This window comes from Gigantopelta aegis, chromosome 9, assembly GCF_016097555.1.
Source record: "Gigantopelta aegis isolate Gae_Host chromosome 9, Gae_host_genome, whole genome shotgun sequence".
In the NCBI taxonomy this organism is placed as follows: domain Eukaryota; kingdom Metazoa; phylum Mollusca; class Gastropoda; order Neomphalida; family Peltospiridae; genus Gigantopelta; species Gigantopelta aegis.
Window position 1 is genome coordinate 36,744,567 of NC_054707.1, and position 6,710 is coordinate 36,751,276.

The following is a 6,710-nucleotide window of genomic DNA, read 5'->3' on the forward strand; positions in this document are numbered from 1 at the left end:
TGAATGTTTAACGACACCGCAGTACAAAAATACAACGACTATTGCATGTCAAACAATGGTAAAAAAAAATGCATGACTTGATGATCAACATCAATATAAAATTAAAATTAATGTTTAAGAATGTTTAACGATTTCTAGCACAAAAATACAACGGCTTTTGTGTGTCAAACAATGGTACATGTATATACATATGTATAAAAAAAAATGCATGAATTAATGATCAACATAAAATAAAAAACCGTGTAAAGAGCTGTGAAAGATTTGTATATCACAAATATATTAAAATTTCGAGTGTATGAATATCACAGGTAACTATATATATTAACATTTGGAATAAGAGTCAACCTGTCGTAATATAATTCACAGTAAGTTGTGGATGAAATCGGAATGATTCCATCAAAGTTTGTCTTCCTAAATTATATCTTTTCGCGTCTGTTCAAATTATTACACTCCACGAAATATATGGTCAAGCGTCAGTGTAAATTGACAGTGTCCACACTGCGGTAGATGATCATGGGCGTACATAGGATTTTGAAAAGGGGGGTTCCAAAATAGAGTGCAGAGATATTGGGCATATATTTCTATGTTGAGTTTTGAAAAGGGGGGTTCCAAAATAGATTGCAGAGATATTGGGCATATATTTCTATGTTGAGTTTTGAAAAGGGGGGTTCCAAAATAGATTGCAGAGATATTGGGCATATATTTCTATGTTGAGTAAATATAATAATGTCAGATCTCAATGTCAGATATATTCAATTATAAAAAAAGCGATTTCGGGGGGGGAGGGGGGGGGGTCGGTCGAACCCATCGAACCCCCCCCCCCTATGTACGCCAATGATGATCCTTCTCCAGGATAATTAAAAGTGTTAAATATGTGTGACCGATGCGAGCACTACACAATACTATTTCATCCTTCCTGTATCGCCTAAAGGAGGACTGCCACTCTCGGGACTGGCTTGACAGAATTAAGCTTGTTTGCAACCGCACCGTTCTTGAAATCATCTTGCCAAATTGAAAATATATATTGGTTATTATATTTAAGATAAGTGTTAGGCCTTTGGTATACGAGTCATGGGACATTTTTTGGAACGGGAAAAAGCTCAATCAGAAAATGGGCCCACCGAGGGAAGAAGTCACATGTACATAATGTACTTTCTAATCAAGAAACGCTTGGCCAACAGAGATCGATATATTCTTGTATATGGCTTTAATTACAAACATTATGTTGCTTGTGGGTAAATATGTGTGCTGTTTATCATCATGGTGTAGGGATGGCACCATTCTTATGGGGGTTTTTTTAATTGAGAATGACAAATACAGCATATGTTCCTATATCCTCGAAGTCGATTTGAAATGAGATTTATAAGCATCTGTGATGTTTTCAAATGTTTTTTGTTTTGTGTTAATAGTTGGGTGCATTTATCAATTCAGTTCAATACAATGTTTCGTTTGTTTTTGTGTTTTACACTTTTTTTCTTCTTTTTTTTCTTTTGTTATGTTGGTACGTGTTATCGTGTCTTTCGTAAAGGTTAATTACTCCATGCAGTTCAATACAGAATATATTCTGTGAAAACTATAGAAGGGTTACACGACAGCTGGTTTTAGCGAGTACTCTTCCGTGACAACTATCTTGCAAATAATTAAAATAGGTTTTACAGCTAGCCACCCGTAAGCCAGGAAGGAACGAAAATGTTTCATTTAACGACGCACTCAACACATTTTACTTACGGTTATATGGCGTCGGACATATGGTTAAGGACCACACAGATATTGAGGGAGGAAACCCGCTGTCGCCACTTCATGGGCTACTCTTTTCGATTAGCAGCAAGGGATCTTTTATATGCACCATCCCATAGACAGGATAGCACATACCACGGCCTTTGGTGTACCATTTGTGGTGCACTGGCTGGAGCGACAAATAACGCAATGGGCTCACTGACGGGGATCGATCTCAAACTGACCGCGCATTAAGCGAGTGCTTTACCACTGGGCTACGTCCCGCCCCACCCGTAAGCCAGAGCACCCCCCCCCCCCCCCAAGTTGCTGTTATACAAGTGGCAGTATACCACTCTGTACAGTTGTTATAAGTTAGTATTAAATGGTAAATAAAAGTACTACAGAGGTTAATCTACTTGTAGTCATCAGTGAAATGTTTAGAAAGGCATTGCAGAATTTTGTATCATTATTCTAATGAGGAACAATTTCCTAAACCGGACTAAATTAGTATTGACACGACAAATAGTGGCGTGGTGCCTGAATGTTTGTCACAGCTATTCACACTGTCCTTTGTTGATAATTTTATAATTGTTTGTATGAATGTTGATCGTCACATATACCATTGTTTTGCATTCAATAACCAACGTGTTTTATATGCTGGTGTGTCGATAAATAATTCATTCATTTATTCCTAAATAATTAATACTATAGTTTTATACTCTGAGTCTTATAAATATTTGCTTCGCATGCTGATATTCTCAAATAATTATAGCCCAAGCGGTTGCTATTTAAGGGGGGGGGGAGGGGGGGGGGGGTACGATAATGTTTATTAAAACTGCAGTTATGTTTCTTGTTTCTATTAATACAATGTTAACTTTTAGAAATGTGAGACAGTATCTTTTAAAGGGACATTCCTGAGTTTGCTGCACTTTTTGAGATGTTATCGACTAAAAGAGACTTTTTAACGATTGTAATTACATATCAAATATATTTTTCTGCATAAAATATTAGTAGCTGTGTATTAAACGTGTTTCTGATCTTTCTAATATTTGTACTAGGTTAATTTTCATTTTTGTTCCTAAAAGCTTTTTTTTTCGTACGTACGAAATTATTTAAAGACAAACTCCAGTTTGGGTTTCTTACAAATATTAAGACGACCAGAAACACCTTGAATATACAGATACTGATATTCTAAACAAGAAAATATATTTAACATGTAAGTTTAATCGTAGAACTATTTTATTAGTCGAAAAACTCAGGAATGTCCCTTTAATTGCAGGACGGGTCGGGACATAGCCCAGTGGTAGAGCGCTCATTTGATGCGCGGTTGGTCTGAGATCGATCCCCGTTGGTGGGCCCATTGGGTTATTTCTCGTTACTGCCAGTGCACCACGACTGGTATATTAAAGGCCGTGGTATGTGCTATCCTGTCTGTGGGACGCTGCATATAGAATATCACTTGCTACTAATGTAACGGGTTTCCTCTCTAAGACTTTGTCAAAATTACCAAATGTTTTACATCCAATAGCCGATGATTAATAAATCAATGTGCTCTAGTGGTGTCGTTACACAAAACAAACTTTCTTTCAGTATATTTTAATGGCATGACAGATGGGGTCTATATATATATACTTAATTTGATATAGTTTAGCTACGTTCGCTACCCTACTGATCACTGCAGGCTTTTTCTCTTTGTCTGTCTATATAAACGTTCAATTCTCTTATCTGTGACAGATTTGCAACCTTCTGCTATCACAAACGAAAAAGCAAAACTATCTTCCACGGTGGTCGGGCGATGCTTGTCGATAAGAAATGTCGCCAGGGGTCGGTCGTCCTAGCTGGAGTAACTGTTGATAAAGACCTCAAAAACCCAAAACGCGAGGCAGAAATGAAAGCGCCACGGCGGCTGAGATAATGGAAATTCAGATACGTGGAAGTGATGAGGCGTTAAAAGACGATTCGAGAGTGCAATGGAGAAGATACGAGTTGATTTGCATGGTGCACACACCTGCCGCTTCGAGCAGAATCACAACTCACGTCAAGTGTACAGTTTGTTCTGTTTAAAGACACTACTAGAGCACGTTGGTTTAACCCCGTTATCATCGGCCATTCGATGTCAAACATTGAAGGTAATTCTGACAAGTTTGTTCTGTTTAAAGGCACCACTAGAGCCCATTGATTACCATCGGCTATTGGAAAAAAGTTTAAAAGTTTGTTTTGCTTAACGACATCACTAGAACACATTGATTTTTTAAACAACGGCTACAGGATGTCAAACATATTGTAATTTCGACATAGAATCTTAGAGAGGAAACCAGCTACATTTTTTCAACAGTAGTAAACGATCTTTTATATGCACCATCCCACAGACAGGATAGCACATACCACGGCGTTGAGATATAGCCCAATGGGACCACTGGCGGGAATCGAACGCAGACCGACCGCGCATCAAGTGAGCGCTTTACCACTGTGCTACGTCCAGTCCTATGGGCAAAGGGTACTGTGCATATAACAGATCTCTTACTGCTTTTTGTGGCGATTGCGGGTTTCCTCTCGCTTGCTTTTTTTGACCAGATGTCGAAATAAGCATATGTTAAGCAGACACCAGTTATTGAAAACGAGATATACTGAGATGTAGTTCAGTGTTTCACGCACCTGGCTGATGTGCGTATGATCCGGCTGATGTGCGTATGATCCGGCTGATGTGCGTAGAATCATAGGATCGATCCCCTCCAGTTCACCCGTGGGGTTATTTCCCGTTCCAACCGTTATTATTACTAGTATATGGAAGGCGGTAGTGTTCGCAGCTATATTAAATTTGTTGTGAAGTACATATAAGGATCCCTGAGGCAAGAATTGTATCTGAAGTTTTCGCAGCAGGATTATGTCCTTACGGGTGCCAATTAACAACCGCCACCCCATCCAGTGTACACAGTGTGAGTGTTAAAATGCATATGCGACAAAATCTGGTGTCCGAAATTCAGCCAAATCATTTCAAGTCGTATCCAGTTGCTATACTGTTTTAGACTTTTTAAAATGTATTTTATTTTAGTTTATTCCCACTCACCCACCCTTAAGTCATGATTAGTACTAATTATTAAAACCTTCCCACATCTGGGTCTTTAAACTATTCATATCCTGTCGTTAATAGCATTTCAAGCAGTGTACCATTTCGATTTTTCGTTAAAAAAAATTAATTAAATTCTGAAAATGTTTTCGGTTGTCGCAATCATGATAATTGATGATTGTATGCGCTTTACTTTGTAACGTTGTGTGTATATAATTACGTTTTGTTTCATGGGTGCTGTACATAAAGTGATTGATGTAAGGTAGCAGTATACCAAGTTTTCACTCGGTTAAAGTTTAAAGTGCACCTAACATTAAATGGCGGATTAAACATGGCTATGCGCGCATTTGGTGACACGTGTGACAGGACTGGTCATATCATGTATCAGCTGGTTAGTAAATTCCTATAATTTGATTTGATCTAGTAGTCATGTGCAAGCTAAAGAAAGCAAGCAAGGCTCTATAGCTCAGTTGGTTAGAGCGTCTGCCTAGTAAGCAGAAGGTCAAGGGTTCGAATCCCTCTGGAGCCTTTATTTTTTTTATAGTTTATTTATTATCCCTACAATAGGGTCGGGGTGCCATATTGTATATGAAAATATTGATTGTATTATGAACTTTTGCAATAATATATATTAGCATGTCCACACTGTGCATGTAAAAAAAACCTATCACCCTTGCTTATGCACACGCATACGCACACAAACGTATGCACACGCATGTGCACACAAACGTACACACACAAAGTTTAAAGTTTGTTTTGTTTGACAATACCACTAGAGCACATCGGCTATTAGATGTCAAACACTTGGTAATTCTGAAATAGTGTTTTAGAGGAAACCCGCCACATTGTTCCATTAGTAGCAAGGGATCTTTTTTATAAACCACCATAGAAACAGGATAACACATAGTTCATTGGCAGGAACAAGAAATAGCCCAGTGGGCCCACCGACGGGAATCGATGCTAGAGCGACCGTGCATTAGGCGAGCGCTATATATCACTAGCACTAAAAAAAAAAAAAAAGACATTGGCTATTGGCGGTTAAATAAAGGTAATTTTATGAAAAGTCGCTCCAGCCAGTGCACCACGACTGGTATATCAAAGACCGTGGTATGTGTTATCCTGTCTGTGGGATGGTGCATATAAAAGATCCCTTGCTGCTAATCGACAAAGAGTAGCTCATGAAGTGGCGACAGCGGGTTTCCTCTCTCAATATCTGTTTGGTCCTTAACCATATGTCCGACGCCATATAACCGTAAATAAAATGTGTTGAGTGCGTCGTTAAATAAAACCTTTCCTTTTATGAAAAGAACTGATGGTGAATAAGAACAACGAGTGGGCGTGAGCCCAATTGCACAAAACATCGTAAACGTAAATCTACGACTAAAACACAATTCTTATTACTATCATAGTACGACAAATATAGTTTTAAGTACACATATTTCATTTTATTTTGTCGTTAAAATCTTCCGTATTGATGTGCATTTCCGTGTGAAATAGACGTCAAACACGTGTAAACGTATGCCCAGTATAACTGCTAGTCGCAGACGTCAACGTATGCCCAGACGTAACTGCTAGTCGCAGACGTAAACGTATGCCCAGACGTAACTGCTAGTCGCAGACGTCAACGTATGCCCAGACGTAACTGCTAGTCGCAGACGTCAACGTATGCCCAGACGTAACTGCTAGTCGCAGACGTAAACTTACGTTGTTTAGTGAAATTGGCCCAGTGTTGTAATATGGGTTGTAACTCTGCTCCGTCTTTGAAACTTTGAAACTAATTTATTTCGGTACACTCAGACCGACAAACGACAGCATATGAGGAATTATTGTACAATGGGTATTTACAGTGACAAGATGACAACAGGAGTTCTTCGTAGAATATATACAAACATAATTCAAGATAGCTATATACACATTTTATAAATGA

The 6,710-nt window shown here is 38.6% G+C and overlaps 1 non-coding gene across 1 annotated transcript; it reads left to right on the forward strand.

Annotated features, from left to right (window-relative positions):
* The first annotated feature begins 5,238 nt into the window (after nucleotides 1-5,238).
* Nucleotides 5,239-5,312, forward strand: Trnat-agu. Its single transcript has one exon. It is a non-coding gene; the product is annotated as a tRNA-Thr (tRNA).
* Nucleotides 5,313-6,710: the final 1,398 nt, after the last annotated feature.